The 25,940-nt window shown below is 40.5% G+C and overlaps 1 protein-coding gene across 3 annotated transcripts in view; it reads right to left on the reverse strand.

Annotated features, from left to right (window-relative positions):
* The window catches only part of plxnb2b (plexin b2b), a 150,758-nt gene that overhangs the window by 66,503 nt on the left and 58,315 nt on the right, over nt 1-25,940 (reverse strand). Inside the window, exon 1 of one of the 3 annotated variants that reach the window (XM_085412694.1) lies at nt 787-913. The exons of the other annotated variants lie outside the window; for them this stretch is intronic. The gene's annotated coding sequence lies outside the window, so the exon portion shown is untranslated. Of the gene's footprint in view, nt 1-786; nt 914-25,940 lie in introns of those variants that run through there. 3 annotated transcript variants of the gene reach the window in all.

The following is a 25,940-nucleotide window of genomic DNA, read 5'->3' on the forward strand; positions in this document are numbered from 1 at the left end:
TTTACTTTAAACACATGTAAAACTGTATCATTCTTCTTAACTATGCATATATTTACAAAGCTTGTAGAAACCTTGAGATGAAAAATTAATTCAGTCCCACCACAGGGTAGTCACCTCACTGTCACTCAGCAGTTTAACAGGTAGTTTGCACCTAGTTAAAACTAATGCTGTCTGTTACAGCGGTGCTTGAAAATTCTTCATGAATAAATCATTCAGAGAGGTTATAATGTTCAGTTTTAGTATTCAGCTTTCATTCTTTTGGATTTGCTGATTTGTGTTGTTCTTGAATTTTAACACATTATAAAGAAAAATGCTGCAGTTATCCACCCTCTGATCTAAAAAAAAAAAGAATGGCATTGTAGCACAAATGTAGTAATTTTAATGCAAATGCTGTGAAAATATGAGCTACCAGTAGGTCTTGGGGCAGATCTCCAGAGAGCAATTTCTAGCACTCGGTATGTAAAACTAAGTGAAAATGAAACTAGGCAACAACAGAAAACTAAAGGAGCGGTGCAACTAATGCTTTTTTCCATTGTGGAAGAAAGTAGGAAGTACACATTTTGTTATTTGTTATAAATGAGATGTACAAACCTCAAATACCTAAACGCTCTGAACATTTTAAGGCTCAACAGTATCTGTAAGTTGTGTTGTCCAGTCCTTACAATATTAACTGGCATAAAGACCTGTGAAAACTGTTTTGTTCTCCTCAGACAAACTATATCAGTAGTGTTGTCAATAAACCGCATTTCCTAAACAGTACTTGTTTAAGCTAAGTTGACTACTCACCTCACCATAACGACACCAAACTGAAGATTCAGCTCAGAGTTGAATGAGCCATACGAACACGATGTGCTACACCGCTCTGATATGTAGTCTCCAATTCAAATGTACTCCTTCGGTTTGAGAGAAGCGAAGTAGGACAGCTAAACTGTTGAGGTATGGCATGCACAGGCTTGCCTGTAGCACATAGGTGTGGCTTTTTTGTTTCCTTGCTTATCATTTCACACATGCGCAAACACACACCTTTTATTGACAAATACAGAACCATTTCTTCCACCCTTCCTCCATAAGGTAGGCCATGTCTGGACAGGAGAAGCAGCTTTCAACAGAGGAAAAAAATGAAAGATATTAAATTGAAAAATGGAAGGTGTGTGCACCCTACACACACACAAATCCACAGGCTTAGAGATACATGTGCAAGCCCCAATACATGAAACCAGCTCAGCTTGAAGTGCTGACGAGGTAATCCTGCTCAGACCACACAAAGACACTCTTCTCTTCAAACTGCCATGCTGTGTTTCTTTGACACAGGGGCACTAAAACCCAGCATGGCAGTCAACACGCCTCTTGGCCAATCCTAAGGAGGAAGTCTGCAAGTGTGTCGTGGTAAGGGAGCAAAAGATCAGGAAGGAGATAGCAGAATTGAAATTCTGGAGAAATATGTCTCTGATGATTAGATTAGATCAGATGCACAAACGGTTACATAACTGCTGACCCGGCAAGTTTTGAAGCGGCATGAGTCCCCTCGCCCTTATTAAAATAGATACAGAAAGGAAACTGATATAATAAATGAAGAAACAGACACCCTACCCAGAAAATCTAACAGGATATCACCCCATACTGCGATCATTCATATTCAGCACTTTCTTTACTGGAGAGCTGCCTTTGACAGCTCTGACACTGATGTGAAACCACTTTCCCTGTTATACACTGATATAAGTGAAGTACGATTAAATTAGCAGCCTGTCCCCAGAGAAGTCGACCCCGGGTAAAGAGAGGTGAACGCGGGGTTAATGCTCTGATTCAAACCTTACCATGTCTCTAACAACATGTAGCATGCTGAAAAAGCATGATAAAATGAGCCCAAGGAGATACAACAACCCAGGTTGAGAGCCATGACAAGGAACTGGAACTGAGGGGTGGATCCTTGTCCTTTATTTTCCTGCCACCACCAAGGAAACCACAGGCAGAACAGAAGCATTGTTAAAAGATGAAACATGAAGCGGGAGAGTGTGGAGAACTCTTTCTCTGCATGTCTTCCATTCCCCCACCACTTCCTTTTTTGACATGCAAAAAGTCTTGTCCCATGCTCGGAGTAAAATTGTTTCACAAGTTGTAAAGGAGGGCTGGTGTGACGATGGTAATCCAATTTCCATATGAACAATTACCCTGCCGTCAGGGCTGGCAGTTCATTTATTTCAATTTGACTGACTGGGAAAACCATGCTCACCAAAAGCAGCCAGCCCAGCCATTGTATTCAGGGCACCAGGCACAGAGGGGGTGGGGTTGATGGGGCTGGTCCATTTTAGCGGGATCCAGCTGCTCTGGCCTAAATTTGCTAACACCTTTAAAGTTGTCCCATGACCCAAGAGTGTGTGTATCACACGTTGCTCTCTTATTAGACCGTATGTGCCCCAATTCTCACATCTCTGGGTTTCTGCCTATGTGTACGTGTGTGTCTACATGCATCTGTCCTCTTGTGTATGTTTGTCTGTTATGATGTATGACCATGAGTCAGCCGGTGCGAGCATAACCTGCGTGCACACATGCACACGATCCTTTTAGGCCCAGCAGTTTTCCTCATTAGGACTGATAGACTGTTTGTGTGTCTGTTTACCGCTCCGTCACCATTTTCAAGGCTCCTGCTATCTCCCTTCTGCCAGCTGGACACTTGAGCAGCAAGAGCGCAAAACCACAGGCTTGCACACACAAACTACTTGAGCAGAGTACACATTTAAATGTGCTTGTGTTCAGCGACACATACACACACACACACTCACTCACTCACTACCAGGCTTCTCTGCCTCATACCGCCCGGCAGCTGACCTCTGTGTCTCTTGTAATCTCTCAATCTCTGTTTGTCTCTCAAACAAACACAGAAATTCAACCTCTTCTGTCTGGCCAACAGCAGCTTGGGCTAATCTCCCAATGCTAACTGGCCTCCCCAACCCCAGCTGGATGCTGCAACTCTCCAGTGGGACAGAGTGGCTGTTTGCAGTGTGGACACAGCTGGCAGATGCGGGAAACTTGATTAAACAGCCTGGCCTGGCAGAGAAAAGGTACTTTTAGGAGCCAGTGCCTCTTCCGACTGCCATTGCGGCCACATCCAGACATTTACTAATGCATACTAACAGCTGTAGGGTGCAGACAAGCATACCCGAACCCAAAACAAATGCAATTTTTGGGAAATAATAAACCTATATTTTAATATTAAAAAGTTTAGCACTGTGTAACATCCTCTATTCTTTTAATTACAGTCTGGAAACATATGGGAACTGAGACCAGTTGCTGGATTTTTGGGAGAGGACTCTTATTCCATTCCTGTCTGATATGGAATTCTCGATACTCGAGTCCTGGGTCATCTTTTTCGTGTTGTTTGTTTCATGATAGTCCAAATGTTGTCAACTGGTCAAATGTCTGGACTCCAGGAGGGCCAATTCAGCTCCTGGACAGTTCCACTATGTAGCCATGATCTTATAATAGAGACATGTGTCATTCAGCATTGTCTTGCTGAAATATGCAAGGTCAAAAGTCAATGGGTGCTTGTGTTGCTCTAATCTGCTTATACACCTTTCATACACCGTGATGCACAGGCTGCCAGTTCCACTAATGTACCCCCCATACCATCAGAGATGCAGGCTTTTGAGGCATCAAGCTGGATGTTCCCTCTCCGTTTTAGTCTAGAGGACATTACATCCATTTTTTTTCCCAAAAAGACATTAAAATTTCCACTTTGCCTCAATCCATTTTAATTTAGTTTTGTCCCATTGAAGATGTTTCTAGTTCATGTTCATTTATGGTTTCTTCTTTGCGTGACAAAACTTTAGCCTAAAATCGTGGATGGCACAGTGAACTATGTTTGTAGACAATGGTTTCTGGAAGTGTTTCCGAGCCCATGCAGTGATTTCCATGATACAAACGTGCCTGTTTGTAATTCAGTGCTCCCTGGGAGTCCAAAGATCACATAATTGTTCCACAATTTATAGATGCAGATTTTTGCAAAACATCTGCTCATCTTTACTTCTGAGAAATTCTGCCTCTCTAAGATGCTCTTTTTATACACAATCATGTTACTGACCTGTTGCCAGTTAACCTTATTAGATGCAAAACCTTCCTCCAGATGCTGGTTTTTTTCCCCCACATGGTACATTTTCTCAGTTTACCAGCTTGGTGCTTTCTGTGTGAATAATATATGGGGTTGCAAATCATTCCATATTGTTTTTATTTAAACTTTATAAAGCGTCCCAACTGTACTGTATCGTGCATTGTATTTCTACACCCACAGTTGAAACTCTAAAATATTTTCATTATCCGTCAGTCAATTAATATTCTAGTCTTGTTTTTATTGACATAGTTTTGATGAATAATATACCAACAGATCAGAAAACGAGTCCAATGTTTCGTCAGTCTACTACACAAACAATCCACTCACTGTGTCAGCGCTGACCCTCATTTCCTTTTGACTCAACAACTGCTTAGCTGCGGGGAATTTTTTATTTCACCATCTTCTGTCAGAGGCCAGACTCCTTTTTTCAGAACAGGTAATAACTCGGTGTATTGCTCAAGGGCATTTCAGCGCGTCGGAAGCTTGCTCTCACACACAGAAAGTTAAATCCCTGCTTCCGTGGGTTGAAGGGCAGCTTCTCTAATCCGTGCACCACCCTGAGGTGATCCCCTGGTCCAGGACCACAATCACCTTGCACTTACATATAAAGAACAGCTCACACTCACATACTGACACACATACAGTGACAATTAAGAAGTCAGGCAGGCAGACTGACTGCTGGGAAGGAATCCATTACACAGCTTATTGGTTATAATGATTTCACTTCCCCAGCATAAACGCCAATGAGCCATGAAGGTATCTTGTAATGTGGTTTAGTCTCAGTGCCCAGCTTTCGTTTTGTTTCAAGGAGAACACTGATCTTATAGTCTCTGATTTTCTTGCCTTCCCATGTATAGGAACAAGAAACCTGTGTAGTAGTGGACATTAAGATATAACTTTACGGTTGAACGCTAATAAACCCACAATCTAGGACTTATGTCTGTGTGGTGTTAGCACAAATGCTAAAGCCTCATGGTTACCCAGTGAAACATCAAAATGCACTTTATTAAAAGATATGTATATTAAAAAGAAAACTTGTTTATACCATTTATGAATATGCCATTTTCTGTTAACTTCATTGATAAATAAGGTACTTAACAGCTGTCTCTCTGTTCATTTAGTGTATTCAATATAACCCTTTCCTACACAGCCTTTAAGTTGCTGACCAGCTCAGTACAATGACATGCCTTGGTTGAGACATGGAATTTTTAGGTTTTGTGGTTCTTTTTCCCATCACCATCCCCCAAAAGGGACAACCCACACCACAGGTTAAATACCTGAGACTCTCCACCAACTGCATATTGAACTCCAGACCTAAAGTAGTCCAGCTGCCTTCTTTTTTCAGCCTCTCAAGACTACACGAACCGTATGACTGCGAATCTACACATACATAATACTGTGAATGCTGGTGCAACTGCTCACTGACTAAATGTCTGGGCATTATCAGACTTATTTCATAAGCGATGAGCAATAGAAGATGTTCCTTACTGATTTTATCTGGTAGCAGACGCCATAGTGAGAAGACAGGCAAACAGCCTTAGTGTAAATGTGTGTGAATTAAACATTCAGTGGTTCAGGAGTGGAAACCAACTCGTGTAAATTAATAGATGATACTCTGAGTTTCAGTTTGAGTCAGAACTGGGATGGAATAATTTAAAAACTCTCCATGTAATGATGCGCCTTTTTATCTAGCCACTCTGCCTTTCACTTTCTCTCCCTGATTTTCCCCCCCTCTACATGTGTACTAATAAAAGGCTGATTAAAAACGCAATAACCCATGCAGGGAGATCAGGGAGATCGGCTTTCTTTGCCCACCCAATTACAGAAACCAGTTTCCTTGCTTACATGACATTAAAGAAATTATGAAAGCTGACAGTGAAGACAAGACATGAGGAATCTTTCCACAAGGCGTTTATGTTTGCCAAGAAATAGTTCAGCTGAGCAGTTTCCACCAAACCACATGAGTGGTTTCTGTTTCTGTGTGTAAGCATTTAAGAAGAAAAAAAGATACAACATGGTAACTTTTGCATTTTAGAAGTGCCAGTAGGTGTATTTCTCCCTCTGCACGAGTTTGATGCAATCTTCTTAACTCACTCTTAGAAAGAAAACAAATGCGTATTCCCAAAAATGCAATCCTTTAAACAGAGACATGGTAGCGTATGAATAGAGCACAAGCTCTAGTAACTTCAGCAAAGAAAGCAGAATGGAAAGGAAGGAGGACAGGAACAGAGGGAGGGCAATCACACACGTTACTGACTGAGTCTCAATAGCCCCTTTGTGCGAGCTGGCAGGTGCCTGTCACTTGTCAGGATGAGTCAGAGTGTGGATGGTGACTTGAGCATTGTGATGGTGGGGATATAAGCGTTGGCTGAGGCCCAGTAAGATTCTAGCTCTTAGTAATGCCTAACAGCTATCAGGTAATGGCCCAAAGATTAGCAAGCGCTGTTCAGCATATGGAGAAAAGGTCACGTTTAGAGCTTAAAAGGTAATGGCTAAATTAGCTGCAAGAAATACCTCATAAAATTAAATAGCTTTCAGTGAGAAGGAGTACTTTCCGCTGGTGGTGCAAAAGGAAATAGACTGGGCTACTTTTTAATTAGTCCGAAGAAGGGAACTAATCACAGGAAGGGTAGTCTCTGATAAACTGTGTGTGCCTCGACACAAAACCTCAACTCATAACACAAGGGCACCATCTAACAGCCTCTTTTTCTCACGAATGAAACACACGCACAAACACATTTGCTTGGACTAGTTCTGCTCCTTCTTCTTAGTATGGCGCAGTGATTTGGAAAAAAATTACATGCGATACTTGAGAGACTGCAAGAGCAATTTGATTTGCAATATGATTTAAAAAAACAAAAAAACAAAAAACAAAAACCAAGCACCAGTTCTAATAGATTTAAAACAGGCCCATCTATCCTTTCACTGACACCTTCTCCACAAGAAACTCCTCCAGCTCATCCAGGGGGACACCGAGCCAGTTCCCGAGCTAGTCAATAGATATAATCTCTCTAGTGTGTCCCGATTCTGCCCAGGCCTCTTTCCGGCAGGACATGGCTCTGGTGCTTAATGAGGTTCGTGAAACACCGTGCTTAGGAGGTGAGGCGTTTCGGGCACCTCATTAAAGATATCATCAAAATATTACTTGCTCTTATCTTTTAATGCAAGAAGGGGAACCACAACACATAAAAAGCTTGCAACATTTATCAGTTTTTTTTTTTTTGTTTTTTTTTTTTTTTTTTTACTGTGCACAGGATACTGTGCACAGTATCCTGCGGGACCAACATCACCCTGCGCGCCACCTTTTCCATCTGCTGCCCTCAGGGAGAAGGTACAGGTCTATACAGGCCAGAACATCCAGACTGGCCAACAGCCTGTATCCACAGGCTGTGAGGCTCCTGAACTCTCTGCCCCCCTCTCACGGACAATAACCATATCCAACTTCTTAATAGCAATGAACTGGTCTGCATTGGTGCATCATATCTTTATTCTCTTCCCCCTCCTGCCCCCCCCCTCTTTCTTAAATAGATAACTATCATATCTGATATCATATCTCACAGTACAATAATATTGAATGGGTTGCATTGTTGTATTTTGTCATGTTTCTCAGGTCTTTGTCTGAATTTCTACGAACATTATTGCTAAGGATTGTCTTATTGCATTGGAGTCACACTGGGTTAAATATGTACACTTGGGTTTTAAGGGGTATTTATTATTTTCTTCTTTTTTTTTGGGTTGTATGGAAGCCCCAAACGCAATTTCATTGTTCTTGACAATGACAATAAATAAATAAATACTAAATACTAAATACTAATACTAAAATATCAGTTTCTTAAATGTGCATATGACAATCACACATACAGCAGCTATTACACAACATGACCGCGTTAAAAAACGTAACTTTACCATTTGTCATATTCATCGTTTCAAATTACAATTTCCGATTTAAAATCAATTTGTCATTGAGATCAACTCCTCAATGCATGCACTTCCACCGAATGTTCTTGATGCTATTGAAACCACTCCACGACACTCATTCCTCAATCCGCCAACCCCTGTAATCTTCATCCATCATCTATCAGAGCTGCTGCAGCCAGAGGGGAGAGAGCTGCTAAGCAGGGCTTGACTAATGGCTAAACAAACACCATTATCAGGCCGCAGTGGCCGAACGCTGAGCTACAGGAGCCCCAGAGCAGCTGAGGCTCTTTAATACTTAATCCCCGCTGCTCTGCTAGCTTCTGTTTTAAGCAATGGGCAGCTCTGAAGGTCCACTAATGGTGGAATAAGCACAGAAACATAAGGGACTATGGGCTAGAATAAAAATGAGCGTGACACCTACGCGCACGCACAATCACTTACTGCAAATGTCACAAATAGACTGAGAGGGGGTAAAGACGAGTGTGGCCCACTCGTCTTGGCCAATTCCCTCTCTAAAAAAGGCTCAGGGAGAAGTTAATGAGCCTGTTACTGCCCCACAGCTCCCACGATAAGGCTGCTGATTGCACCACATGTTTGGGGCAAGAGGATGGCGCGTGTATTTGCATGCACAAGTTCATGTGTGTCTGTCACCCGACCCAAAACGGTCATCTGCTGATCGTACGTTCAGAAGTAGGGAAAGCACACTTTTGCACACAAACCGCCACACTCTTGAGGCATGATCTATCCCACTCACTCTCACTCGCTTGCCTACATACACCAAGTCACACCCTGACCACACTATCCTCACAAACACACACACACACACACACGCAAGCACACACGCACACAATCAAGTGTGACTGAGCGAGCAGGCCACTCAATGAGAGTGGGTGATTAGGCCCTCTGAGAGTGGGTCTGACCTTTCCCTGCACATCAAGTCAAGTGCACATGTGTGTTTTTATGAGTCAGTGTCTATAAGCTCTCGGGCCTGCGCCACTTCACATCAAATGTCACCGACTTAAATGAGATGACCACACAGACAGGACAATTGAGGAAAGGAGACACAGAAAGATATGAAGGACAGCTCCACAGGTAGACTGGGATGCTCACTAATTGGAAAGTTGGTGGTTCAGTACCGAGCTCCTCAAGTTTGCATGTCAGAAGGTCCTTCGGCAAGATAATGAACTTCAGAAGTACACCTAATGTATCACTGGTGTGCGAGTATGTGGTAAAAAATGTACCGTAGCTACAGGATACGTAATCTATGACTGGGTGAAGTGGCTAATTATATGAAATTACTTTATGGCAGTTGAAAGAGACCCCCCAAAAAGCACTATATAAATGCAGTCCATTTTTGACATTAAATGAGAGGACAAAAAAATAAATTAAAAAAACATTTAAAAAAAGAGGGGATTTTTTTTAGGCTGTGAGACAAAGATTAAAAAAAAAAAAAAAAAAAAAAGAGGAATAACTTAAAAAGGAAGGAAGAGAGAAGAACTGAAAGAAAGAGAGTGCCCTGTCACCAATCAATCTGCTGTCTTGGGCTCTTTCTCTACTGCTTCGCATGAGAAGCAGCAAAGCTGAGGTATTTTTATATTCATGGTTAGTTTTGGGAATTTTGCACAGGCCCTTGTGGGTACACAAACCTCCCTCGTTTGACTGTGGTAATGGTTGAGTCTGCACTTCCGTGTTCTCAAAGCTCAGACAGACAGCCAGACGGTCTGAGTCAGGTCTCTGGGGAGGGCATGAGCAGGGGGCAAGTGAGGTTTTGTTTTGCTGAGAGCAGCAGTTAGTTAGCCAAATTATATTTTTATAACTTCTTCTGAATTGTGCTCTAAAGCGCATGTGTGTACACAACAGACTGTGTTCCAGTTTTTTCAGTTTTCTGAGGGGATCATATACAGGTTAACATTGGATCATATATATATATAATTTCTAACTTCGGCAGGACTGTGATAAACTGAACATCTTTGGATTTTTGGCTGTTGGCTAGACAAAGCAATCTACATCACTTTGGGTTCTTAGGCTTCTTAAGTTTTATGGTCCAAACAGTTAATTAAATAATCACTTCTGAATTAATTGAAGAAAGAAAATAATTGTTAGCTGGAGCCACAAATATTACTGCATAACATTCAGTGAGGCAGGAAGTATGAAGGGACAGTTAGAGGTTTCAAGCAAACCCCAAGTTACCCCAACTGATCTGGAAGTAAACAAATATAAAATAATTAACCACATCTTCAGTCCAGTTTATAATTTCCCAACTCAACTTTGACTCACGATAGCAGAGTAAATTTCTTCCTTTGCAGTGAGGAATCATTCATGCTCCAGTACATTATTCACTTTCAATTTTACCTCCCAAATAAGGTGGCTTTGCTAACCGTTTTCAATTTGTCTGGTCCTCTCAATGCTTCTTCCTATTCAGTCTGACAAATTTGACTGATGTCATCATCTACCCAGATCTCAGTAAATGAACTGGTAAGTACAACAGTGTCATACCCAATAGAAATCACATCAACAGCTATGAAAAGACCCAGGTTGTGAATTGCTTGAATCGGTCTTTAATAGCGGGTTAAGGTATTTGATGCTGGTGGGATGACAGAGTCTCAGTCTTGTCTTGCCCTTTTTCTCTCTTCTTTCTCTTCCTGCCATCACAGTTGATCTGAGAGGAGATAGTGATCATCCACTGCTGATGGGCCAGATGATGATGATGTGTGTGTGTGTGTGTGTGTGTGTGTGTGTGTGTGTGTGTGTGTGTGTGTGTGTGTGTGTGTGTGTGTGTGTGTGTGTGTGTGTGTGTGTGTGTGGCACAATGCCCAGGTTAATTAAGTTTGAAATCATAGAGATGATCAGTGCTACTTTCATTCAGAGCCCCCCCCCTCCCGAACACACACACACACCCTCCCGTTGCTGTGTCCCTGCTACTACCAGAGCGTTAAGTCTATCTGAGAAGTAGAGGGGTGTTTGTTTGCCCAACTGTGAGAGAAAGACTGTAATTTTGTATGTGACTCTGAAGGAGAAAGATAAACAATTAAGGAATGGGAGTGAGCTGGTGGTGCTGAAGCAATTAAACAACAAACTAATTAGAAAATATAGGTTTCCTTCTTTTTGTTCACTTGAAACTTCGGTTTAAGGATACGCAGTGTTACAAGCCACTGAGGCACTTTTTGTTTTTGGATACAAATACAGACTTAATTTCAATGGAAAACTCATTTTAATTATTAACCTTTTAACATTAAAGCAATTAGCACATCATTTAAGCCAGTCATACAATAAGAATGCTGAACTCTAAATGCTAAACAACTGCTGCATCCATCCATCAGGATATGGTGGGGTGGTGGGGCTGGAGCCTAGCCCAGGTGCCATAGGGCGAGAGGTGGGATACAACCTGGACAGGTCGCCTGTTTGTCGCAGGGCTAACGCAGACAGCCATTCACACCATCCACTCCTACCGGCAATTTAGAATCACCAGTTAACCTAAACCCCCCTAACTTTGGACTGTGGGTGGACCCTGGAGTACACAGAGAGAATCCAGAGATGGGGAGAACATGCACACTCCAGACAGAAAGGCCCCATTCAGATGGTGGAGTCGAATCCAGTTTGCTGTGAGGCGACAGTGCTAACCCCGTGCCACAATGCTGCCCCTGCTTATCACCCTGAGCACACCAGGTCTCTCAATTGCTGAATGACAGGCTGCATTTTTTTCTGGTTTATATCACTGCAAATTATAAGTATGAGGTTCTGGACTCGTGGTCACACAGTAAATTGAACACATCACATGGGGCAATTGAAAATTTGGATAAACTGGGAGAAACGACAAACAAAACAATCAAATAATTAACTGGATTTTCAGGAGATTAACTGATCATGAAAACAGTGATTTGCATTCCCAGTGGCCTGTTGCGTACACATGCACTTGTATTTCTTTTCACTGCAGATCAATTAGGATCAAATCGCTCTGACAAAAAGTATAATTTTTCATATTTCTACAACAGCGATGTGGCACTAATCCTCTTCCGAGGTTAAGCCAAATTTTTCAAACAGAAACTAAAGAGTGCCAGTGTTTTTATTGTGAATGATTAAAGTGCTCACTAAAAGAAGCTGGACCTTGACCAACTGGAAAGATAATGGATAAGAAACAATATATATTTAATACTTGTGAAATTATTCATTCTGCAACAGTCCGACTCATTAGTTTACCAAATGATATACTTTTACTTGTAAAAGTAACAAATGTAATGCAGTTCCCTTAAAAATTTAACTGTGAATACTGTCAAAGGGTTTAGGGTTTAACATAGAGCTGTTATTGAAGCATTTTTAGTATTTGAGTGATGGTACATTGTTGTATTATTGTTTTTGTTTTTTTACTTAAAGTATTTGTATATGTCTTCCACCGCTGCTGAAGGTTTAGGTGTAATGCGATCCATATCTGTGGTTTCTCACCTGATTATATTTCATTTTGGAATCTTTTTCTTCATGATTAATTGCTCAGACCTCGTGTGATTGCCATTTCTAATCAAATGCAGAGGCACAAAGGTCAGAGGGAATTAGTCCCCCACCGTCTAAAAATAAGCTGCTTTAATCAACTTGCAGATGGCCTGATAAGCAGCAAGGTGGCATTATGGGCCAGTCGTGTGGCGTAGCTGAGGCATGTCAGCGATAACATCTGCACCTCATCTCTAAAGGTGTCACTGCGTCTTTCATGTCAGGTGAGAGCGCTGACATTCTGTCACATCCAGACAGTGTGTGGGTGTGGGGGGTCCTTGCAGGTTTCTGCTGGCGGGGGGCTAACAAAGATGCATACAGCAGCCTCACATAAAAAGGTACAGACACCTCTGCACACGTGCTCGGATGCACCGGCCATGACAAGTGTTGGGCATGAGATAGCACTGATGTCTGCCAGTGGAAGCCTGCATTTCAGACTCGTTATCTCCTGAGCCTTCTGCCGATAATTACAGCCGTCCCTTCTTTCAGACTCGGTCACACCAAAGCTGCCAGTCTGCGCAGCTCAAGCCAGAGGAATTATCACCCAGGCCATCGCGAGAGGGAGCACAGCAAGGTCAGGCCCCGTGTTCAATTTCACTTTTGATTCCAGTCCACCTTTCTTTCTCCTCTACCACTTATCCACTCCTCCCTCCCGACCTCCCCACGCTGTCGTCGTTGAATTTCACTTCAGGGCTAACCTCTATTTCCAGGACAACCACTGCTTTGACACTCATTCATTTCCAATCCTGCAGAGTGGTCAGCTGAATGGAAATTGACGATTCAATTTTTGGGTGCCCATTCTGCCATCCCCTCTGCCTTCCCCACCTCATCGCCACTACCACTGCTCGCTATCTTCGTCCTGGTCTGCTGAGTACAGCCAATTTCTCCGCTTGTATGGAGGCGTGGGCGAGATGGCTACCACAGCTTTAAAAAAAAAAAACAAAAAAAAAAAAAAACAGCTCACACAGACCTCTCTCAGACACCTTTCCTCCGTGTTCTCTCATCACTAAACTGCCATCAAGCAAGCAAACATTTAAAACCAGAGGGTTTATTCTCAGCATTGCTCCCAGCTGGATGTTGGGTGGCAATTTAAAAATGATCTATGCAAATGTAATTTCGCTGTGTGTCATCCAACACAGCCAATTAATGAGTGAGCTTCCACAACCCAACTATAAATTAACAAGGCTAGATATAACAGCTAGATTAATGTGTTTTTCTGGCACTTGCCTAATTGCTAGAAGGCTCCGGTGGGGCTAGTGCTCGCTGCCTCGTTTCTACATGTGATAGAGTAGGTTTAGACAGAGAGGGATAAACTCCTGCGTCAACTCTATTTATCATTTACATGAACTTTGTTGTCTCTTCTATTGTTGTTTTCTCTTTTTTAAAGTGAGGAAAGTGCACATAAAAAGAGTCGGGGAGTTGTGTTTTTGTCCTCGGGGAACTTGTATTCACTTGAGCAGAAATTACTAGTATCATTTGTTAGACTGAGCTCAGTCTGAAGGACGTCATTAGCTTTAGTGAGACTTAGAAATGTATTAATGGAAAACAAATCCATAAGTGGTCAGAGGGGCACATGTGCAGTGATGGCAAATCTGGTAATGAGAGATGAGCGTTCAAGGCGGAGTGAAAAGTCAGAGCAAGAGGTAAGGGAAAACGGAGGGAGTGGGTAACCGCTTTGTTTCAGCCAGAGGAAGGAAAGAAGAGCGTGAGAGCGAGGAAGACAGAAAACAAGCTCAAGGATCCAAACAGAACATCACCAACAAGGAGTTCTTTTTGTTTTGCCCTTCTTAACCAATTGTTCTCTTCGCCAAGGGTGAGAACGCTAATCCGCTGTGAAACGGGGAGTTGTGAGGATTTACTCTAAGTATCCTTATTAGTGGGAATTCACTGATATGGGGGTGGGGGGGAGCTGAAGTCGGGGGTAGTGGGGGTTACGGTGAAAAAGAAGAGGGCAGAGCGAAGAGGGAGGAAGAGCAGCAGGGATGTAGTGTGTCTTCTGAATACACTGTAGGTGCCATATGAATGTTTAATGCAGGGCTTAATGGTACGGGAGGGAAGCAGGGAGGAGTGGAGAATATAAAGAGTGTGAGGGAAAAGAAGCGGAATCTCAGAGGAGGTTACTGAGCTCCCCATATCACAACACTCCTGATAAGTGCCAGCCGCCCAGGATCAAACCTAATTTTTCACACCTTCAACTCCACCACAGAGCCCCTTTCAGCTGCAGAAGATGGTGACAAAGCACAGACTTGCCTTTGTCATGTGAAAACAAACAGAGATGGGCCTGATATGAAGACAAAAATGGATAAAGGATCTTTCCAGGTGATAAATTTCTTAATTACTTTTGTTAAAGACATACCCTGCTGGAAGCTTGGCCATGCTACATCATTTTAATTACACGAGCAAGGGCCTAATTAGTTGTATCTGTTATACCAGAGGCTAACGTGCACCCAATTAGACCCAAATCAAAAGGATCGTACAGTCAGATGAGGGGACTCTCCGCGTCTTTGTTCTTGCACAGTATTATTTAAATAACAGAGGAAAGTAAAGAGGGTGCTTAACTGCCCAAGTTGCTGATGTCACGATCAGCCCATCTATCTTTAAAATAATTAAAGACATGCTCCCTGTGTGAGCAGCTGGCTGCCTGGCATGCCAGTGTCCCCGTCTCTTTGTCTCGCTTGCCGATAACAAAATTGGTGAAAAAAATATATATTTGTGCAACAATAAAGGCTAAACAACACAGCTTACAGTTGCGGCATTTTATGCAACAGTTTGTGGATTAACACTGGCAAAGTACAGCCTGCAGAGTGAGATCCACCAGCTGGCACCCACAAACAACCGCAAAAGAAGAAGAAGAAAAGATGACCGTTTGAAGCCTAATAATTGTAGCACAAATCGTTTTGCTTTTCCTGCAAAGCAGGGATGACATCAATTGATCATTTACAGAAGGCGTACGTGCCAGTACTGCTTTCGTTCTGTGGTAACTAACTGTCAAAAAGGTCCTCAGGGAAGATAGGATATAACCTAGTAAGAAACATTTGACATGAGGAGTGCAGAGCTTAAATGATTAATATACAAATGGTTTCTCTAATGACTTGATGCGCGCGCGCACACACACACACACACACACACACACACACACACACACGTGGGTAAAACAGAATGAGAAGTTCAACCACTTTGGAAGTAAATCTACATCAAAGTCTTTTCTTCATTCCCAAAAGAACAGCCTCCCCTCTCCGCAGAGGGGCAACTGATCCCAGAAACTTCCCCAGCTATTGCAAAAAAAAAAAAAAGTTTAACATTCAGCACAGCAAGGTTTCTTTCCCTCCCGCGTATGAATTTTCCGCATTTCAGAGCGCACATAATGGTCTCCTGGGGCATTGCTACGGCAGAGTCAAAGGGAGACGGTATTGTTGTGATTCATTTCTGCACGTTCCCCTGTTAGCTGCTAACAACTTTGTAGGTCTACTCTACTCTGCATTTGCTCCCATAAGTCAATGAAAAGCAACTGGAGTGCATCACGAAATTAGCCACGGTTAAATGGACTCCTGTAGTGTTTTTTTTCCTCTTTTTTCACAGCTGCTATTAAACAGTGTTGCCAATTTTCAGCTAACAGTTGAGCAGCACTGGTGGGTTGTAGGGGCAGGAGGTGGTTGTAGGGGCGAGGAACCAACGGGGTAATATCATCCGAGAGGCTAGACAATTAATAATGCTCATTTTAAATGTTAATAGTGCACAGTGAAGCAGCAGTTTGTTTTTCTGGTTACCTGTTTCTTTAATTTGTTGTGTTACTGTAATTATTAGAGAAATCACATTCCGCGTATAATTAAGATCAATGTGCACAATAATGTCAGAACTGCACACAACCTAAGAAAAAGAAAAAAACCTGAGATAAAAATCTTGACATGAAAGGAAACTATTTCCGAGTTTAGTGAATGAATTGCACTTTTACAAACAGTGATATAAAATTGCCCCCTAAAGCTGGAATGAAGCTCGAGACCGATGCGTAACTGTGTGACAGATCCCCTAAGTGAAGACAAATACATATCTTCACAAAAAGTATTATTTTTTGAATCCACGCACGCTCGTTTTGGAGACTCATTTAGATTCTGTACACTACATGGATTTAATAGATTCAGAGGAAAGATTTCTACAAAAGGCTGTAGGCAAGAAACATAACTTCAGCAACTGTGAATGTGGGTTTTTTTTGTCACAACCTGGTTTTTATATTTATTATTGGAAAGCAATCCGACACATTACAGAATCCTTTTCATGAAAAAAAACTATGTTTTTGTAGACCTTTCCACATGCAGCAGTTGAAAAATTTTATGAACAGCCCAAAATTAATGAAACAAAACCCGACATGTATGAAAGGGGCTTTTTGAGTTTGGAGAGGCGCATGTAGTCCCTCCAAGCACACAGACTGCATCTTGTGTGCTTTATGTGCTGTTTATTGACCAGTGCTGAATTGGCAATCATGCAAAAGACCAATCTACTTTGTGTCCCACATGCAGAGAAAGCCTTTTGGTCTATGCAAAATTACATTTGCAGATCATCTAATTAGGGTGGGCATTTGAACTTTCCTCATATTAGGTGCAAGATTTATTTGGACAGAAGAGTGTGACACAGAGACTAAAAGCAATTGTCTTACTTGAAACATGTGACATTTGGCAACACTGGGATTACAGCATGAACGGTAATCAGCAGGAGCTTTTCTTGGTACCCACGTAAACGTCAGACTCATAAAGACAACTTGTCTGAATTAATGCCGTTTTTTTTATTACTCAAGCAAAGTGAAGTATGCACAGTTATCAAGGGGTACAAAATAACTAAGTAGCTGTAGAGATGCACATATGAAAGCGCAAAGAAAGTAATGCTAATAATTCATTCATTCATTTCATTTACTTATTCATTTTCAGGCACAACAAATACCTATATTGAACATAAAATACACAAAACAAAAAACAAAACTTGCCTGAAAAAGGAGTGGGACGAAGAAAACTTATTAAATCCCACCCCTATACTCACTCATCAACAAAAAAAAACAAACTTCCCGCAGCTACGCCCATCATTGCATACAGACCCATCAACAGCCCCGGGCAGATACAAGCATCTAAGCGGCAGCTCGCAACCAACAATTAGAGCCTTCATAACTGAATACAGAATATATAAATTATAAATTGCATTACCACAGGTAACAGGCAGTAATAACTACAAGTAACAGACACACATACATATACATACATATACCGTAAATGTCGGGCTATAAGCCGCTACTTTTTGCACAAGCTTTGAACCCTGCGGCTTTTAGTCAGGTGCGGCTTTTCTATGGATTGTCCGTGATTTTTGTCATATCGTAAGACGATTTGTTTTGTGTGTTCCGCTGTTGTACGGCACTAAGTTGCCTGGCGGAAGGATCGGGGTTCAAGAGTGGTATGTTAGTCACATGTCCGTCCGCCAGGCAACGTAGTGCCGTACGAAGTAGCGCGAAAAACAAACTTCAAAGTAGCGCTACGCGTTCAGCGGGAGTCGTGGATGATGAGCGGCGATAAACTTGCAAGTTATGCCCAAAAAGCAAGTTATGCCCAACTCCACCGGTGGATTCTGACAGCGTGGAAAAGTGTGAAAACATCCACGATCACCAACGGATTTTGAAGGGCTGGACTGCTGCATGATGGAGAGGAGGACACCGCCACGGCCCTTCTGAGGGTGTTCGACTCTGACACTGACAATGAGGATTTCTTTGGTTTTGAAAGTGACAACGAAGGAGAGAAGAAGAGTGGATGACGAAGCCATCCTGAGCCTGTTTGTATCCGACACTGGAGAAGAGGACTTTGGTGGTTTTAGTGCGTAGGAAGAAGAGAAAGATGGTGGTGAATGACTGACTTTTCTTCTTGTTAAAGCTGTGTCACTGCACCTGAGCCTAAAAGGTAGGCCGAATCTATTGTTCTGGTGTGCTGTAGGTTATTGTTATGTACTACATGTGCAAATATGTACCCATAACTTGTTTTTCAAAATATTAATAAAAGTGATGTCTCCAAACAGCCATCTCTTTCCTGACAATTCCCTTTGTGCATATTCTCTTACATATGATAAGTCAACATTGAAACACCTGCGGCTTTTGGTCAGGTGCGGCTAATGTATGTACAAAACAGGATTTTCCCCTGATTTTAGCTTGTGCGGCTAATATTTAGGTGCGCTTTGTAGTCCGGGAAATACGGTATATCTACACACACAAGTACATATATGTACATACATACGCACACTTTATTTTTTATTTTTTAGTTTGGAATCCATACCAGCAATGGTAAGAGGACAGACATTACAGAGCACACTAAAACCCATCATTGAGTATACTGTGACCAGACCAACTGTTTGTAGAGAAATTTAAATCTATGAATATTTTTGCATTGTTTCAATTGTAAACTCAGACTGTTCCAGATTTTCACACCACATACAGACACACAAAAGCCTTTACGGGTTGTTCGAGTTCTGGGTAATTTGAATTCTCCAAAGCCTCTCACATTATAAACCTTTTCTCGAATTTCAAATCTAGTTTGTAAATTTGCCGGTAAAAGTTTAGTAAAAGCTTTATACAAAATTATGGATGTATTGTAATTAACCAGATCCTGGAATTTAAGTAACTTTGCCTGAAGAAAGAATTTGTGAGTATGATCTAGATAACCAGCCTTGTGAATAATACGCAGTGCTCGTTTCTGTACTGTGACTAATGGATTAGTTGTATTTTTATATGTATTTCCCCACACTTCCACACAATATGTAAGATATGGAAGAACCAGGGTACAGTACAGAGTACGAAGTGCATCTTTATCAAGGAATTGTTTCACTTTGTTCAAAACTGCGAGGCTTCTGGAAATTTTGGTTTTTATGTGTCTGACGTGGGGTTTCCATGAAATTTTGTTATCAATTATAACTCCCAAAAATTTGTTTTCACTCACATTATCAATTGGTACACCTTCAATGATAATTGGTAATTCTATATTATATTTTAAATTACCAAAAAACATTGCTTTAGTTTTATTTATATTTAATGATAATTTATTTATGTCCATCCATTTTTTTATTAATTTTAGCTCCCTGTTTACAGTCATTACAAGATCAGTATAATCATCGCTACTGAAAAATATGTTGGTGTCATCTGCGAACAGTATGAGTTTAAGTACTTGAGAAACATCAAAAATATCATTTATGTATACATTGAAAAGTTTTGGTCCCAACACTGACCCTTGGGGAACACCACATGTAATACCAAGTTTCTCTGAATGGTAATGCCCTATGCTAACATATTGTTCCCGACCTGTTAGGTAACTTTTTAACCAGTTACCAGCTTTCCCTCGAATACCATATCTTTCCAATTTATCCAGTAAAATTGAGTGATTGATTGTGTCGAAGGCCTTTTTGAGGTCAACAAAAATACCAACTGCATATTTATTTTTATCCAGTGTATCAGTAATTTCTTCTACTGCCTCAATTATCGCCATTGAAGTGGTTCTTTGCGTTCTGAAACCATACTGACCAACCTTTATTATTTGATGTTTTTCAAGGAATTTTTCTAATCTTGAATTAAAAAGTTTTTCTAGAATTTTTGAGAATTGAGGCAGTAGAGAAATAGGCCTATAATTGGTAAAACTGTGTTTGTCATTACTTTTATATAGTGGTATTACTTTCGCAATTTTCATTTTTTTTGGAAAACAACCGGACTGAAATGATAAATTACAGATATATGTTAAGGGACTAGCAATATTCAGAATAACCTGTTTAACTACAGACATATTTATGTCATGATAATCCATTGAAGACTTACTTTTACATTTTAATGTGATATTTATTACTTCTTGCTCATTTGTAGCTGAGAGGAACAGTGAAAAGGGATTTGATTTTATATTACTGATATTTTCATTTTTATGACACGGGATGTCCGCTGCTAGTTCAGGGCCAACATTTATGAAGAATTTATTGAACCCATCGACAATATTACTCATGTTGTGATTTTCACCATTTGCATCAGTAAAATATTCAGGATATGATGTTCCAGAAGATCCTTGTTTAATTAAGTTGTTTAACACATCCCAAGTTCCTTTTATATTGTTTTTATTTTCATATAATCTTCTTCTATAATAAAGTTGTTTGCTCGTTCTTATAATATCAGTCAATTTATTTCTATATGCTTTATATCTTTGTTCCACTTCTTTTGTTTTTACTTTGATAAACTGTTTATACAGATTGTTTTTCTTTTTGCAAGCATTGATAATTCCTTTTGTGAGCCAAGGACTTTTTATCTTTTTTTTCTTTGTCATGTGTTCGTTTACAGGACAATGTTTATTGTACCACATAGTAAAAATATCTAGAAAATTATCATAAGCCTTGTCCACATCTGACTCTTCATACACCGAACTCCAATCTTGTTGTGCTAAATCGAAATTGAAGGCATGAATTGCTTCTTCATTTATTGTTCGCTTTGCTATCATGATCTTGGTATCTATTTTTTTTAAATCACAGTCACACAAAGTAAAAACTGGTAAGTGGTCAGTTATATCACAGACAAGCAGACCACTATTAATTTGGAAATCCATGACATTAGTAAAAATGTTGTCAATAATAGTGGCGCTATGTGAAGTTATTCTGCTTGGCTTTGTTATTGTTGGATATAGTGATAAGCTGTACATTGTGTCAGTAAAGTCATCAATGGCTTTTAACCTTGTTGGATTTAGCAAATCAATGTTAAAATCACCACAGATAATTAGTAATTTTTGGTTCACCGAAGCAAACGTTTTTTCTATCCATTCATTAAAAGTGTCAATACTTGAACTGGGTGTCCGATATATACAACTTATTATAACATTTCTCTTTTTTTCATTCATAATCTCAATAGTCAAACATTCCAAAATTCCATCAATAGCCATAGACATAGTTGTTACAACATTATATTTTATAGAGTTATGAACATATATAGCAACCCCGCCGCCCGCCTTATTTAATCTATTCATGTATTTTAAATCATATCCATTCAAACAAAAATCTATTCCTTTATCGACATTGAACCAAGTTTCAGTGATGGCTATAACACTAAAGGGGCGAGAAAATTGTTGCAAATAGTCCTTAATGAAATCAAAATTAGAGTACATACTTCTGCTGTTAAAGTAAATTAATGAGAGCTTCCCGTCTAGGTTAATTTCTTTTTCATATTGTTCCTGAGTGAAATAATTACAATTAGTGGCATCTGGTGGAGCCAGTCCATTTCCTTGATTGGTTCTATTCTACCTCTGCAGGAGACATGCTGGGCTTGAGGCCTGGCAATCCACATCCTGAATAGCCCCTGACAAGTCACATCTGAGTGGTAGGAGTGGAAGGAGGAATGAGGTGGTGGTGGGGGTGGTGTTGGGGTGTAACTGCTGATTGTTACCATGGCAATGGCAGACCAAGGATCAGGAGGTTAGATCGCACGGCGTGCAGCCCTTGATAGCTGCGTGAGGACACACGTGGGAGATATTCCAGAGGTTTATAATCACTGTCAGCCAGGAGCTCAAGTGGTCTATGCACACAAATGTGTATTTACGTCTGCCTATGCGTGTGTACTTGTGTGTTTGTGTGTACAAAAGTGTGTTCCAATCTTCCTGGGAAACTCATCTGGCCTAAGCTTTCAAATCCTAAAATCCTACCTACCAGCTTTCTCATGAGTGACAATCTTCTCTTACTGGTCCCTTGTGGGTTCTTACTTTTTGGCTAAAGAATAAAATAAAATAAAAAAAACATTTTTAAGAAAGCAGGTTTTATGATTCTAACAAGACACGCTCTATGTCGCGATTATAAAAACAGACAGCTATTCTGCTGCACAATGATCCAACATCGCCTGTGCTCTCTTATTTCCCAATCAATAACTAGTATGTACACCAACAGCAGCTCTCAGTTATGCAATAGGCATTAAGGATCTAATCAATGCCAGCTTGCTTTAAAAAAAATCTAATCATTATTTCGCTGTGGTATGCTCATTGAGTCGCTCCAATCATCAACTTAAACAGTGAATTTTCATTAGGAGGCACTTAATAAAGACGGGCACGTTTAGAGTTTCTCTCTGGGTGGGTTGCGTCGATTAGGCTGAGTTAATCTCTATCACAATAAATAACATTGATTACAAATGCTAAATGCTGAGGGAAGGGTGTTAAAATTAAAGTGCAAAGGAGGATGGGGTTTAGAGATGACAAGAGCAGTGGAAATGAATAATAGGAGATTGGCTCGGATTTATATGTACGAGAGGGCGTGAGGGAGACAGAGAATAAGAGATTGACTGTGTGTGTGTTTGCGCAGCAGGAAACTAAGCAGGGTAGTCACAGTCATTCCTTTAGCAATATCGGATTCTCAGTGAGTCAGAGTGTCAGACCACTAACAGACACGATGGGGTTTTCTGGCGGGACACATGCATACATGAAGAAACAGCACTGGCTCACATTTCCCTGGCAGAGGTGAACATTAAAAAAAGCCCCAAAAAATATAAAAAACAAATCAAACTGAACCCGTAATGACAGCGTCGCTGCTGAAAATAATCTGTGGTGCACACTTTGGGTGAAGAAGCATTTTCTCAGCAGACACAGTTCAACTGAGGGTCACAGTAGCAGAGACGAATGGTTTTCAGCTAAATCCAATCCTGAGCTGCTACAATGACTTCTTGACAGCAGGGAAAGTACCAGAATTATACTTGGGCTCTGCACAAATGAGACGTTTAGTTTTACTTCTGTCTATAAAAAGGAGGGAAAATGATGTTAGCATGCAGCTCTCGTCTAATTTATCTGCTCATACCGAACATAAGTTACTTTTCCATTAATATCACTCAGTTTTAAATGTACAGTTATTCAGCACAAGTGGGGGAAAAACAGAATCTTCTCCAGAGCTATGACCTTGCGCGGCTTAATAGATCTTTTCGACATTTGCTACCTCGGCATGCTGTCTGGATCTGTTTACAATGCAGCATGCCCAACATTACAAATCGGGGATTGCCTGGTTGTTGTCAGGGATTATCGGCCTGGTCTTTGGGTTTTTCATTAAACTACTATATCAGGAAACAACAACACAGGGAGAGAAAAAATAGCATCAGCCTTTTAGTAGAAAAGAGCATCACGCTCAAGAGACACATTTAAGCAAATAAAGTTTCTTTTCCTTTTTTTTTTTTTAAAATGCCATTTAAAGTGCTGTGCTTCCTCATGAATAATTAATTGTTCTTTCAGAGTGTTTCTTCATACATTCTTATATAGTTCTATATTGTGTATTTTGTTGTACAGTTATTTTATTTTCAACTTTAATTTATATATTTTATCTTATTCTTCCCAGTTAAATTTACCCTTCATTCTAATTTGTGTTGTACAGTTATTTCATTTTTAACCTTAATTTATATTTTATTCCTTCCTAGTTAAATTTACCCTTTTTAATTTTTCATATTTATTTCCTATCTTATTCATAGCCTTTCCTTTTTTGTTTTCTTTAGGTCACGAGCAGTTGTCCAAGCATTTCACTACATATCGTACTGTGTATGACTGTGTACGTGACAAATAAAATTTGAATTTGAATTTGAATTTGCACTGATGAAGACACGTGAGCTTTTTTTGTTTCTAAGAGTCACAATGACACTGTATATGGGGAAAGGATAAATCAAGCAACGGCCTATGACCACAAGTCAGACATCATATACAGAGTGTTTTGGGAGCTTTTTTGAAGCTGTAATATATTTAATATCTAAGCTCTTTATCCTATATAGAACTGCAGTGTGATTTTGTTTGACACCGTAGAGAGTGGAATCCTCTTACTTTCGTCTTTATGAGGTCAGCAGTGGAAATGGACAGAGTTCAGACAGATGGGGCCCAAGGGAATGAGGCAGGAAAGGAGATAAAAAGTGGGGAGGAGCATCAAAGCAAGCGGAGGATAAAGAACGCCATGGGTGGCTAGACAGAAATATGTAAAAATTTACAGGCAAAGATGACAGACAATTAGAGAAAAACTGGGAAATGGAGTGTACGAGAGATTAAAGGCTTCAGCGTGCTGAACAGTGCTTTCTCTATGGTGTCTAAAAGCCTCCCTCACACTATTTTCTGACATCCCAATTGGGAAAGGCTGTGTAAAGCTATTTTAGCAACTATCTAAAGACAACGACAAAAATAAATAAATAAATAAAAATATCACACTGACATTTATGCTCAACTCAGAAGCAACTGGGCAGGTAAGCAGAGGCATGATTTGAACTTTTCTCTCCTTCTTGACACAAGTACTTCAGTCCCATTTCGCATGTACAAATTACAGCCTTTCTCATATGACTGCCTGTGAGGAAGGATTTTCAAAAAGCACACACCATTTGAATGATTATCGCACCTTACCTCACTTTGTGGTGGCAGCTTTCTCATATTGCCTGCAAGTGTGGCTGTTTGCAACAGCAATAAACACTTTTACCTTCAGACTTGGTCAGTCTAAATGTCATACAAACAAGTCTGTTTGCCACGTACTCTGACCTCAAAGACACCGAAAGCTCTGTTTCAAACACCAGGAGGACATTCAAGGAACCAAGGCTGCAGAATTGAAAAATGCGATACAGATTCAGAGTTCTTTTGTCCATGCTCCATATTTTCAATAACACAAGCGACACTCACAATATACCCTTTTAATGTAGTCATAACAAATATCATTAGGTATCATCCAGGTATTTCTGGACAGGTTAACATTTAGAGCTCTGCGTCCAGACACTATTGCTTTTAATCAATAATTCAATTACCAAAACAATCCACCGAGCTTCATCAGCTTCTGATCCAAATTTGAACTCTTTACCTCTTGAAAGCCCACTAGGAGTAAACCATAAAGCTCATTTGTGAACTGAGCGGTTTCTGTCATATTTCGGGCCTACCCATAGAACAAAATAACTGGGTTTGAATCAGGTGTTAGTGAGGGTGGTCTCTGAACAAACCGGGAAACTATGCTAATGCTCGTGAAACCACGTTGGTATTTATAAATGCTGAGGTGTTAACACATCTCATTAAGGGAAGCTCGAGAATTGCCATCTTAGAAAGTAGAGCGCCAGATATAAAAGCAAAGCAAAGTTTTCATGCTGCACTGCAACAGAGAAGTTTATTCCACAGCAATTTAAAAGCCTTATTTGAGCTGAGACTCAACTTTGCAACATGTTTTTAAAATTCAATCATACAGAGTCAACTGCTCAGTAAACAATTACCTGTAAACTACAAACTATTACCAATAGCAGAGGTAGCATTTCCAACATTAGGACTTTAACTTGCATGGTTTGGAACTCACATTTTGCACATTCAAGAAAGACGATTTCTTTACTTATATATGATTATAGGCATGTGGAGATGGCTAGGACACGCAGGGCGGGAAATCATGTTTGCTGTAAAGAGCAGAACAGTGTGCAGCATCAGCTGTG

This window comes from Rhamphochromis longiceps, linkage group LG7 (genome assembly GCF_057381845.1).
Source record: "Rhamphochromis longiceps isolate RC_006_pf linkage group LG7, R_longiceps_female_GT1.1, whole genome shotgun sequence".
In the NCBI taxonomy this organism is placed as follows: domain Eukaryota; kingdom Metazoa; phylum Chordata; class Actinopteri; order Cichliformes; family Cichlidae; genus Rhamphochromis; species Rhamphochromis longiceps.